A 14,611-nucleotide genomic window follows, 5' to 3' on the forward strand; every position below is an offset into this window, starting at 1 on the left:
CAACACAAAACTGGAGTTTCCTTGACTATGAACGCGAGATCGACAGTCACGTACTGGCTTTAGTCACCTCGAAAGTAATTGAGAAGAGCTGAAAAGTAAAACGATTAATAATAAATAGAGCGCAGATATTTAGGCAGTAATAGGTTAGAATGCAAACAAGTATACTCTAGCCTGCACAACGTTCATGCTATGGGATTTGCATAAGCATTAGGGGTACGGTCTATCAGAACCCCTAGAAATGATGTTACCCTTGCTACATTACAGAAGAGCGGGCTGGACAACACTTGTAATCTGTTACTGCCTACTAATCTGGGGTCTGATAACAAGTATTACGTCCACTACTTCCACGGTTTTCGGAGACACTGAGTTGTCGCAATGTTTCTTGCAGGAATTATTTTACGTGCCAAGAAATCAACCTACACGAAGATGACGTATTTGAGTACATTTATATACCACTGATGAGATTAGAAGACTATCTACCGTTAGAAATTCTCAGCCCGGATGAAATAATTCCCCTTTTTTCCTATGACTCTATTAACATTAATTTTATTTTTCACACCCAGTATTTCTCTTCAAATTGATACACTGCACGTTTCCGGCGTTATCTTGCTTTACAGTGTCAACAACACAAGGAAGATAGAGTCTTGAACGTCCACGAGAAAAGTGCTGAATTCGTTTGTTGCACACAACCTGTTGCGATAAACCTTGTTCTGCGAACCCGGTACTGTAGGCAGGTGTCTCCGTGGGCGGTATCTCTGTCTCTGTCTCACCCATGAGGAGTTTCGTCATGGATTGGAAGTCACGATCTCGGCTCATTTGACCCACATACCGTCTGGCCGCGCCGAGCGCCGCTGCTTTGCTCCGTCTTAAAAACACCGCTCTGGTTTTCGTTACCCTACATCATGCAGAATACTCCCTCTGCGACACACACACAGTCTCCAAAAGTTAAAGCAGAATATTTCGTACCTCATAGACCCATAATATCCTCTATCATAAAAAACGACTAAAAGGGGATCCAGGGACTATCATCTTGCGAGCGTGGTTTAGCAAACATGTGTTCTTTAAATAAGTCTAATATTGCTTCCAATTACTTGTGACAGGCTTCCCGCCTTCGTTTTTCCTTATACAACCTCCCTTGGTCAACTCTTGTTTTCTTCATATCCCAAGGTATTAGGTTTGCTGAATCCGTCCAGACATACAAACGCGAAGCAGTTTCCCTTGGAACTGGCTGGTAATGCACCAGTGTAGTCTATGCATAATCTGTCCATCGGTCTGGTAGTATGAGAAGAATGCCACCAAAAAGCTTAATACCTTTGAGATGTGGTGCTACCGCAGAATATCATGGGTTGACAGAATACGTAACACTGATGTATTGAACAAAGAGCTACAAGTCGTGCACAACGCAAAAAATGCAGAAACTTGAGTATTTTGGCCATATCATTCGAAATGATAAATACAGATGCCTTTATCTTATCTTACAAGGTAAAATTGAAGGAAGGAGAAGCAGGGGAAGAAGGAGAATATCTTGGCTACGGAATATACGAGAATGTTATGGACTCAGTACCCCTCCACTCTTTTCCGGTTGCTGACAACAAGAACCAGATCGCCCTAATGACAGGCGACATCCAATGAGAATGTAGTACAGTGACCCTTCACATTTTTACCGATACCTTCATTTTTCGAAGTGTCGGGCCCCTTTCATTTTTCTTATCAAAAGTAATCACCTGACCCGTTAAGACAGCCAGTCCTATTCTTCAAAAAGCTGGCAGATTGTCGACCAAACACCCGTCGTTGTCCGATGTATACGACGTCCACGAATTAATTTCTTTGAGTTTCCTTGAGAAACGAAACTCGCATTGAGAGAGAAGTTGTTGAGAATATTTTTACGCAAATCCGTGGAAGCGTACTCCTCAAAGAATTTGCAGTGTGAGGGCGGGCATTGTCATGAAGAAGAATAATGCCGTTTGGAAGCGTTTTGACTTTATGACGCACCTTTGTTTCTGCAACACTGTGCATTGATTGTGCGTCCACGCTCGAACTGTTTGTAGCGAGATTGAGCCAAATTGAGGCTCTTCAGTGTGCCGAAGCTAACTTTGAGTAATCAAATACATTGATAAACTACCTGCAAAAGGAACAACTTAATTAAAATAGAAAGGCATGTTTCGTTCTTGTAAAGACATCATCAGGTTCTATCTAATCACACTTAGGAATTTGAAATCTGGGACTTATCTTAACGATGTCCTCCTGTGTCCCTACTCTAATATTTACTGCGAGGTTTGAAAAACACCTCGTCATTTAGATAAGTTCCAGATATCAAATTTTGAACTTAAGACCACTACAAGCATTTTGAGGCAGTTACAGGTTAGAATGCAAACTAATTTGTTTAGTTCAGCCCGCTCTTCCATAATGTAGTGAGAGTAACAAATTCTAGGGGTTTTTATAGAGTGTACCCCTAATGTTTATGCAAATTTCATAGCAGAGTTGTTGTGCATACTTGTAACCCACTTTATGGTCGTGATATTGAAAGATACATTCTGCCAGTTCTTAAAGGGAGGTCCGTTTACTGACTACATGGGTGGGAAGAAGGGAGTAGGGGGTTTGGTTGCCCACTGCGGTTGCCATGAAGATAAACCTGCTGGACGGGTCGTGTTGCTTGGAGATGCCAAATCTCTCACTTCTGAGCGGTATGAACGAACGATTAAGTGAGCCGGAAACTAAGGGAAAGAGAAAAGAATGCAGGAGTGGCAACACCGTGCAATGTTCTTCCCTCCAGCTCTATCAAACGACTTCTTTCAATATTACGGGTATAGTAATTGTGTACTCTAACCTATTAATGCCCTAACGTCCGGGCTCTAAAAGATACATAATATGGACATAATGGGAATGAGGAAGCCAGTCACAGAATCACCGAGGAGCACAACTAGTAACCGTTGAAGTAACGAACACTGTTCTTCTAATCCACCGCGCCAGCTAGTGCTGCAGTTAGCCTCGTCGTTCATCATAAAGTGAATGTATTAGCGTGTTGACTTTGTAATACTTCACAGATTTTATTGTTTGGTTTTACGAGTGTCGACACTGAGATCAGCAAACATAATTTCGTGAGTCGTTCAATTCAATGCAATGAAATATACAAAGGGAAATTGTTAGTTCATGAAGGCTGCTTCTTATCTGCTGCACGTTCTCTCCGGTGTGAAAGATCCTTCATTCGAGGACGATCGAGTTAGGAACAGGAATGATGATAATCCTACTCTACTGTGCCTCTCATCCTGTTTGTCTAAGTGATTCTTGATTGTCAGTGTGATGGTGCTTCTGTAATGTGGGAGATTCCCTTCGATGAGGTCTCATAAAGCTTACAAAGGAGAATTTACAACAAGTACATGTATTGGCCAAAATTCCGTCCTCCGAAAGTTTGAAAAGAGCTGCTTTCTCACTCTTTATCATACAATAACATTTTCTTGTGTTTTCCCACTAATTTGGGGCAGTTCTTGTAAGGAAGAGCCTCCGACAATCGTGAGCAGTGCTTGAGGGAACTGCGTTTCATATTGTTATGTATGGTGGTGCTGTGTGTGTTGCAGAATTGTTGGGGGTGGATGAAACACACAGTGCCCAAACCAAGGGAACTACAGTATATTCCCACGACTCAATCCTGGACTGTAACCGGGTCGCCGAGGAAAAGGAAGAGGGTTAGGAAGGAAAGAATGAAACGAAGGAAGGGAGGAAGGAAAAGAGGAAAGTGAGAAGGGGAAGATTGAATGAAGAAAGAAATGAAAAAATGAGGAAGAAAAGAGAATAAGGAAGAATAAATAAATTTACTATTGTGTGTTTAGCTTTACGTCACACCGACACAGGTAGGTCTCATGGCAACGATGGTATAGGAAAGAGGTAGGAACGTAAGGAAACGACTGTGGCCTTAATTAAGGTACAGCCCAAGGATTTGTCTGGTGTAAAAATGGGAAATCACGTAAAACCATCTTTAGGGTTGCCGACAATGGGGTGCGATCTCACTATCTCCCGAATCCAGGTTGACGAGAAGAACAAGAGAGGGAATGAAAGAAATAAGAAGAATAAGGAAAAAAGAAGAAGAGAAGAATAATAATGAAAGAATTGAAAGTAGAATAGGGAAGAAAGGATAAAATGATGAAAGGAAGCAGAATAAGGATGAAAGGAGAATACGAAAGAAAGGAGGGGAAGAAGAATTAGGAAGAAAGGGAAGAGGATGAACAAGGAAGAAAGGGTGGAAAGAAGAATAAGAAGAAGGGACGGAGAAGAATAAAAATGAAAGAAAGGAAAGGAAAATAAGGAAGGATGGAAATAAGAACAAGGAAGATAGGAAGAAAAGATGATTTAAGATGAAAATGAATCTATTTTACATTAAGAATGCTGTCGCTAAGTTAGGTGAGTTCTTGTCAAGTGTAACCTTACCGTATGAGTACTCGGAAGATCTTAAATAATAGCGATGAGCAGTAACAGGTTTAGCACTGTCTGTCTGTCTGTGGACGTGCTGCGCATCACATTATTTTGGTTACAACATTTGCATAGCGCTGCAGTTACACGTTCGTTAAATTATGATGATTGGTAACGATAACATCTGTTATCCAGCCAACTTCTTAAAAAAATCTTGATTTATAATTTGTTCTGTTGAACGAGGTATGCCAATTTTTATTTTGAACTATTTTATATTCTACGCAGCCAGTGGATTACAGAAATAATAATGCCAGGCATAGAAATATGAATTATTTTGACACTGACATTTGTTTAAGGTACCTTATAATTTATAATGCAGTCTTACAGGAAATTTTGACGATGAAGGGGGTGTTATTGAAGTCTTTAATGTACCGTAGATAAGGTATTCTTTCTGTACCTGTCTAGTTGCTGTACATTTAACATCATATCTAAGTATTTAGGTAGGAATGAAATGGCGTACGGCTTGTAATGCCGGGAGTGTCCGAGGACAAGTTCGGCTTGCCAGGTGCAGGTCTTTCGATTTGACGGCCGTAGGTGACCTGCATGTCGTGATGAGGATGAAATGATAATGAAGACGACACATACACTCAGTTCCCGTGCCAGCGAAATGAACCAATTATGATTAAAATTCCCGACCCTGCCAGGAATCGATCCCGGGACCCGTGTGACCAAAATCCAGCACGCTAACCATTTAGCCATGGAGCCGGACAGTATTTAGGTAACTGTCTGGCATACAGTGCTCTTCGAAAGGAATAAGTGGATATGCAGCACGGTTTCCGTTGAAATCAGTGTGTTGGAGATTGAAATGGTAATGATTACACCCTACAACAATTCTTCTACTCACAACTCTTGAAGAAATATTTCCCAACCAAAGGGCATTCAAACACTCAGTATATCACTAGTACATAATAATGTATGCAATATATACACATACAGAGCTTCTTGTTCTGAAACTGGCATTTTCAGCCTTGTAAGATCACTAATTCGGAAGACTTAATTACACCCGCAGCCAGTGAATTTCTGCGGTGGGAGTAGGACAGAGACTTGAATGACGGATTAGAACAGGAAACTACAAAATCATTTCAGTATAAGAAGAGTTGAATATATATTTTTTATTTTTGGGAAACCAAAAATGCGAAACGCCGAATTACAGTGTTCCGCAATGAGAAATATATTTACAATGGAGTAGCACAATACAAACATTAAAAAAATGGAAGAACAATGAGGAAAAACATCTAATGATAAAAATAGCGAAAGAAAATTAAAACAAAAAAATAACTGTAGAGACACGACAATTAAAAACAAAACATAAAGGCAAAGAATAGAACGAGGAAAATTAAAGAGTGAAAGTAAAACGAAGAGATGAACTCACATAAAATGCAGAGCCGGATCAGGAATGGAATGAATGAATGAAGCCCCCATCTAGCGGCGAGGATATGAATCGTGCCGGCTGCCGAAGCCTGTCGCACTCTTCTGGGGCAATGATTAATGACTGACAGATGAAATGAAATGATAATGGAGAGTGTTGCAGGAATGAAAGATGACAGGGAAAACCGGAGTACCCGGAGAGAAACCTGTCCCGCCTCCGCTTTGTCCAGCACAAATCTCACATGGAGTGACCGGAATTTGAACCACGGTATCCAGCGGTGAAAGACCGGCGTTCTTCCGACTGAGCCACGGAGGATTCTGATATAGTACAGTAAAAATAAATATTACGTTATGTACACTAGAGGGGACAGCAATGAGAAGAGAAAAATAGAATATGAAGAAAACGAGCTAGCTTAAGTTAAGGTAGAATCGATTATAGGAGTCATACGAAGAAAACATGTCCATGTTCCTGTCAGAAGTCCAGCTCAATGGCTAGCGTGCTGTCCATTGGTCACAGGTGTCCCGGGTTCGATTCCCGGTAGGGTCAGAAATTTAGGTAATTATTGGTTAATTTCGCTGTCACGGGGCTGGCTGTATGTGTCGTCTCCATCATCATTTCATCCTCATCACGACGCGCAGGTCGCCTAGGGGAGTCAACTCAAAAGAACTCCACCTTGCGAGCGGAACATGTCCTGGGACACTCCCGGCACTAAAAGCCGTACGCCATTTCATTTTTTTACCTCTTCGGTTCAATGAAATACGCGTAATGCTTCAGTTTCAGATTGTGTGACAGGTATTTCTTTGTCAGTCGATAGGCCAGTTCCAGCTTGGGCTGAGGCCTCCACGGTATGCACTAGCCATGCGTCTTGGTAGGTGTGCTATTTACCAACTGATGAGCCCAGCTTAGCACACTGCAGCGAAACGCTGGCAACCAGCAGTGAGTCAGCTGCAAAATTTTTAATGTCCAATAACAGACCGACTATATTGGTATTATAAACTTGCTCATTCGGAAGAAATATTTCAGGTTCCCTATGGCAATCAACTTCTATATCTTCTGCGAGGTATGGTAGACAGGGTTCGTAGATAGACTTCTCCTCATTGACTTCAGATGCCTTTCAAAGTGAATTGCTAGACCTAATACAACAGATTTTCCGGTGCGCCTATTTACTGCGAAAATATCAGCTCCTCTAAAATATATTTTAGAGGAGAGATGCCATATCACCGACCTAAGAAAAGAGGACAGTCTACTGATGGAATCACTGCACCTTAATCGCTCTTATCGGCTTCACTTTGAACAGAGATCATTCGCCTATCGTTATTAAACTTTCTTTTTCCAGTGCCAATCATTTTTACGAAGATGAAATCTATAAAAGTATCTTGTTCTCCAACAAATAGGGGTGAATCTGGATGAAAATGAAATGTTTAAAGTCATACTGCGAACACACTTACCTTTCACAGTCTCAATTGTGAACCTTTTTCTGTCCTTGGTCCACTGTGAATTAAGCAATTAATGTTCTAACCCCCCCCCCTCCCGAAGAGGCCGTTTGTCAAGTTATTCGAAAATCCGGCTGGACGCTTTCCATGCTGTTAAAAAAAGGTCATGTCCGGGGAAAAGACGACATACGCCATCGCTACTTCACAGGATTCACAGTGTACTTCTTCACGGACTTCCCATTCTAACGATCTCTATGATGATGCTTCTCACTTTGTGATGTCTTGCTTTCAGCATCAGTTCACCTTTGGGGCATGAACCCAGCACGTGTCCATGAGTTTCAGTCTCATTGCAGTCTGGAAAAAGGGCGGTGGATTGTGCTCAAGCATAGAACTTAATTTGACGAGCGTTCGTCGAGCAGTAATACTTCCAAGGCGAGCAGCCCATAAATCTTAAATCTTTCGTTTCCATGTGATGAAGTATTTGTCATGATTCGCATACAAAGTTCATCAACATTTTGAAAAATATATTTGTGGTAGTGGTCAGAGACACGGGTAATTTTGTCCTGGATATGTAAGAATAAATTATACCACACTTCAACCCTGTAAGGATGTTACATTACACATTTTATTCCGCCACTTTTCCCTCACTTTGGCAGGGTCACAAATGTTGACTTGTCCTTACTCCTACGGCCAGCTGCCTGTATATACAGGAATGCATTCACTGTTGCCTGTTCGTGTGCTGGCCGGTGGTGTGCTGTATTGTGAGTAAGTTAAGAGATGTGTGAACTGAGTCAAACAAATACATGCAGTCCCTGAATCAGAATAATTAACAAGATGCGCCTAAAATCCCTGAGCTGGCTGAGAACTGAACTCAAGACCCCAGAATCGAAGGCTTCGTCAGTTATCGTTCACGCAAGGCGACGGCATGCACTCCATCTTTCCCAACCATATCCACAATTAAATAGAAGTACACTCATCACTAAACACACAGCATGTCTGAGCTATTTCACATACTCATTAAGCTGGCTTCTTAACTGATGAACCTTGAAAATATATATTTATGATTTTCCTACATATTTCAGTGTATCGTTAATTTTATGAGAGATTATTCATTTTTCTCCGAAGCTGGCAGTGTCTTGAAGCTGACATTTGATCCTGTTTCACGATTAGTATAACGGAAGGTCAATCCAACTCAAAAAGGGAGTTAGATTGGATTAGGTGTAGGTTGAGAAGAAACGTGTCCCATAACAGAAGCACCATCGCAGGTTTCCGCGGAATAGAACAGCTTATTCTAAACAAACTTTCTGTGTGATCTTCAGGAGAAAAGATCTGCTATCTCTTTCACGATGGACAGGAGTGTGATGCGGATGTCTGAGATCAACCAGCACGCTCTTGAGGGAAGAACGAGAAGACTAGTCTCTGATGGTAGATCAGAAGTTGAAAGCCTTGATCTCTTGCTACCGATCCGCTATAATTAGATGACGTAAAAACCACAGCTCTTTCTATACCTCCCACTCATGTAGGACCAAAGAGTATGTTCTTTCTAACCTTTCCGTGATTGATGTAGCGCACTTGTTGGATTTTTCCCGCCATGTCACTGCTAATTTACATGCCTGTGGTACATGCTACGTGCCTTGAATAGCATCGAAGAGAGTTACCTTGTATACTGGTTGTATTGGGAGGGAGATGGCTGGCGTAGAATAATGATCTTCATTGGGTCTGCCACTCTTTATTCGTAGCAGAATTTACACTGCAAAGAACAGAAAGTAAAAAAAAGTAAAACGACACAAATAAATCTGCCAGTCTACTAGATAAATAAATACAGTAAGTATTAGATCTCGGGATTTTTAGGCGGTAATGCAGACTGATTTGGTCAGTAGGAAGTGTCATCCAACCCGGTATTCAACAGGGTAGCTAGAGTAACATATATTCTTCTTCTGAAGACGTCGTCTCCATACGGACTTTGGCGATCGGTTTATGTGCTATATCCTGTGCGTCTACATTAAAGTGTGTTGCTTAGTGAAGTGCAACTCTTGTAGAAATTTGTTTTCGTATGGGACACAAGGAAATCAAAGAGGAATTTGGGGAGGGAATCACAATCCAAGGAGAGGAAACCAAAACTGTTATTTTACCTTGAGACTGCAGAAGATCTGGAAAAATTGCTGAATGGCATGGACAGAGTCTTGGACAAGGAATCATCATCATCATCATTTCCCTTTATCCAGCTGTAGCCGAGTAGAGGCAAATATGGTTCCTCTCCACTTTCTTCGGTCTTTCCACCACTCCTCCTCCAACACTGTGTCCCAGTCCAGGTTTCTTTCTATAATGCTGCGTTGGATGGTATCCTTCCATCTCAATCGTGGTCAACCACGGCCTCTCCTTCCTTGGATTTGCATTTCCATCACCTTTTTTGGCATTCTTTCGTCGCTCATTCGCTTTATGTGCCCAAACCATCTTAGTCGGCTCTTCTCTATTCTATCATTAATTTTTTCCACTCCAATTCCTTCCCGAATTTTCTCATTCCTTATTTTGTCTTTTCTACTCTTCTGTATCATACTCCTCAAGAATTTCATTTCGGCCGCCTGTATTCGACTCTCATCCTTCTTTGTCATTGTCCAAGTTTCTGCTCCGTAAGTTGTTATAGGTACGTAATACATCTTGTACATAGTATCCTTTGCTTCCATTGGCACATCTTTGTCCCATAACATGTTTCTTACACTATGATAGAAACAACTTCCAGCTTGAATCCTTTTACTAATCTCAGCATCCAGTCGAGCATTCTCCATTAATTCACTCCCCAGGTATTTAAACGTTTCCAATACTTCCAGGGGCTTGTCTGCAAGTCTAATCTGACCTTTCCCTTCTTTCTCCCCTCTAGTCATAACAAGAGTTTTACTCTTTTCTACACTTATTTTCAATCCACATTCTTCAATCTTCCCATTCACCACATTCAACTGTTCTTGAACCTTCCTGTCGTCTTCTCCCCAAATCACTTCATCTGCAAATAACATCATGTTCATTTCTCTTCCTCCATATGCCGCTTTTGCTGTTCTCATGATGTCATCCATTACTATTGTAAACAGGATTGGTGACAAGGAATACAAGATGAAAATAAATAAGTCCAAAATAAAAGTAATGGGGTGCAGTGGAACGAAGTAAGAATATGCAGAAAATATTAGATTAGGAAATGAAGTCTTAAGAGAAGTAGATGAATGTTGTTACTTGGGTAATAAAATAACTAACGATGGCAGAAGTAAAGAGGATATAAAATGCAGACTAGCACAAGTAAGGAAGGGCTTTCTGAAATAAACAAAATTGCTCACTTCGAACACTGATATAGGAATTAGAAAGGTGTTTTGGAAGACTTTCGTCTGGAGCGTGGCATTATATAGAAGTGAAACATGGACATGAACTAGCTCAGGAAGAAAGAGGATAGAAACTTTTGAAATGTGGTTTTACAGAAGAATGCTGAATTAATGTGAGACGAATAGACCTAATCACTAATGAATAGGTACTGAATCGAATTGCTGAGAAGAGATCGATTTGGCTAAATTTGACCAGAAGAAAAGATAGAATGCTAGAACACATCTTAAGACACCCAGGACTTGTGCATCTGGTTTTTGTGGAAAGCCTGGCCGCTAAGAACGGTAGGGGTAGACCAAGGTATGAATATGACAAGCGGATTAGAGCAGATGTAGAATGCAGTAGTTATGTAGAAATGATAATGTTGTCATATGATAGGATGGCGTGGAGGGCTGCATCAAACCAGAATATGGACTGATGACTTAAGGAACACAACTAAGAGCTTGCGATCTTGTAGCAACGTATATATTACGGTACTGAGCTGGTATAAATAGATGACCAGATTAACCTGGATAGCCATAATTGAAATAAGTTAATAAATGGTAACGATACTTCGTTTTTGATTTAAGTACATACAATGGTTGTTCCCGTGATTTAAAAGGGATGGGTTAATCCGTTATTAAAATGGTGAGCTGTTTGAATGAACACGGTGTATTGTCCACGACCGACTAATAACTTAAGCAGCAGACTATGCTATGTTTTATTTAGAAATTCCCAATAAAACAGAGTTATGGACTTTCACAGGATTATGATAGGTCGTAACCTTGAAGGCCTACAGTGGGTGGTGACACTGATTTCCAAAACGAGTGGTTGGAGAAAGCGGCCGTCAACGGAGCTCGCGGGTCTTGACTTCGACCCGCGATGGATCAACTATCACTGAGTTCTCAAGTTCTCTCAGTGTGCAGCCAAGCGTTGGTAATGCGAGAAAGTTGGCTTCATGTAAAACATCTCGTGTCTTATCTGCGTCAATGTCTTTGCTGACGAGAAGTAGTGTTGATATCTTTGATATGTGCTAGAACAAATTTCTTACTTTCACTGATTAATTTTGAGGATTAATTTTCGTTTGTGCCGTTCGTGTATTTCTCAATTATTATTATTATTATTATTATTATTATTATTATTATTATTATTATTATTATTATTATTATTATTATTATTATTATTATTATTTCTTCTTTCGTCTTACCCTCTTTGGGGTACGTTGAATGAATCATTTCTGTGTGTGTTGTTCTATGTTTAGTGCCCAATATTTTTTCATTCTCTCTGATCTGCGTTTCCTCTCCTCTTCCGAGATAATAGGTTTGGCTTTTAATGTAGATTTGTCTTTGAACCTTATATTTTCGTATTTATTTATGAATTTATCTGTTCGATCGAATAGTAAACTTTCTGTCATTTTTGATTCTACTAGGTCTTTTTCAGTTTCTTTAAACCAGTTGGCTTTTGTTTGGCGGTTACGGAAGAAGTTAAACATTTGTTTGCTTAATGTATTAAAGTTCATTCTGAGAAGATGGCCGTAAAAATATATCCTTCTTTTTTCGCGTAGTATCTGGGAGTATTTCATTCTTGATGTCTATTTTCCTATTACCTTGACATTTTTATCTTATGATCTTTCTTAAAATTTTCCTGTTTTTAGGTCGAGTTTGAAATTCATGTCTAGTGTTTCTGCTGCGTATAGTGCTTATGGTTTAATTGCTGTTTTATAATGTATGGACGACGCTATTTCAACCGTTTCCTGTATTATTATTATTATTATTATTATTATTATTATTATTATTATTATTATTATTAACTATTAATGTGGTACCTTGTCTCTGAGTGTTGTAAGCCATTTACAGTGGCAGTGAGTACACAACCAGATGCTTTGCTACGCACACAGGATGCAAGAGCCACTGTGTTACAGATGATCGATTACTCAATGCTAGGGATATTACGAAAGTCAGGCTAGCAGGCGCCTTGTTTATAGCTGCTACATAATACACGGGCAATGCTTCCTGTGCAGTAACAAGAAGTGTACTAGGATAGTACAGTTAAACGCAACGCACTACTTTTAATATATGATACTTGTTTCCCGCTCATTGAAGTCTCTGAAACTATTTTATTGAATTTGGGGTGAATATCTTATCAGTGTTATTGAAGAAGAGTTTTCTTGTTCTTGATAGCATTTTCCCCTATTTATTGCGGTTGTCGCGTGATGTGGATGTGGTACAGTTTCCTGGGTGGATGCCCTTTCTGATGCTAACCATATGTGTAGGGATGTTGTTCCTTATTGTATGTTTCTGTGGTGATTTGTAGTGTGTTGTATTGTGCTGGATTTATTTATTTTTATTCTGTGCTCCTTCTCCAAGACTGTGTTCGCACCATTCAGGAACGCCTCTAAATCTTCTACAGACTCAGATAAAGTAGCAATATGATTAACAAATCTGGGAATTTTAATTTTCTATCCTTGAATTGTAATTCCCTTTTTCTTCGATTTTCTTTACCGCCTATTCTATATAAACAGGGAGAAGGAGAGGGGACAAACTGTAACCTTGCCTCACTGCTTCCTAATTGCTGCTTGGTTTTCATAGTCATTGCTTCTTAGCAAGGCAGAATGACTTTTTATGATAATGTTATTGGCTTTACATTCTACTCAACTACTTTTGCGGTTTTCGGAGACACTGTGGTGCCGGAATTTAGTCCTTCAGGTGTTCTCTTACGTGCCAGTAAATACATTTACAGATACGAGGCTGACGTATTTGAGCACCTTCTAATACTATCGGACTGAGCCAGGATCAAACCTGCCAAATTGGGGTGAGAAGGGCAGCGCCTCACCTGCCTGAGCCATTTAGCCCTACAGAATTACTTTTGTAAAAAATATACGTACTCGTTATTTTTCGGTATCTGATTTCGATCACTTTCAGAATCTGAAATAATTTAGTTCAATCAACATTATCGAATGCCTTTTCTACATCTAGATGTACTTAGGCTTGTCCTCATTAACCCTTGACTACGGACGTTAAAATTGTGTATGTAGTTACTGACGTGAGGTTCCACGGACCATTACTAGAAATATGGGTTAGAAAATGCCAAAGTATTAATCTGGATGTATTACTATGTATTCTAAATAAAACACACATTAGTGAATTAAAATACATAAAACATAAGCAGTTAATAGCAATATTAAAGCACCAACAGTAATATTACTTGTAAGTTCGCAGTTTCTATGGCACAAAACAAGAGTCTACGAAAATGTCTGAGTATTCGCAGTCTGTAACACATGTTCACACAACTGAGCATATTAAAATGTGCTTATAGTAATTATCACATGCAACAGAAAATTATATCAAATATATTAAATACCTCTTCTGAGATTTTTGTAACATCAGAGTCTCTTTGTTTACAAATCATGGGTTCGTCAGTCTCATTTTTGACGGTACAGGATTATAATCCATATACAAATTTAATGCGAATGTCTGCACTTCACAAATAAAAGTTAACTCATGTCCTCGCCGCGAGGTGGTGCAGCTCCTTTCTTGCACAGTTCCAATAGAGGTGAGCTGCATGCACCATTTTGGCCACATGTCGGACCATCCTACCATTTTTAAATCGTATGGCAGTACTGGTAATTGAACCTGCTTCTCTGAGGATGGTGGGTACTGGTGATAGCTATTAAACTATAGAAATGGGCATTTCACAAATGAGGATTATAAAGAATCACAGGTTGTGAGGTCCCAGGGACCGAGCTCTTACAAGAGTCACTTCCAGAAAGCACTGGCAGCTTTGATCATGATGAGAACGCAGATAAGACTGTGCGTTAGGAAGCGAGACAGAGAAAGAGATTTTAAAGATCACTGATGCAAGTGAAGGTCAGAAAATTCCGGGCTGAATGGTTCCAGGGATCTCGCGTCAGCAGTTAAGGGTCAATTCCATTCTTTAAGATCAGACATTATCTCAAGACAGCTTCGCATGTTCCTACATTTCTTATGAAATTGAACTGATTTCC

The sequence above is a fragment of the Anabrus simplex genome, chromosome 14 (genome assembly GCF_040414725.1).
Source record: "Anabrus simplex isolate iqAnaSimp1 chromosome 14, ASM4041472v1, whole genome shotgun sequence".
Classification (NCBI taxonomy): Eukaryota; Metazoa; Arthropoda; class Insecta; order Orthoptera; family Tettigoniidae; genus Anabrus; species Anabrus simplex.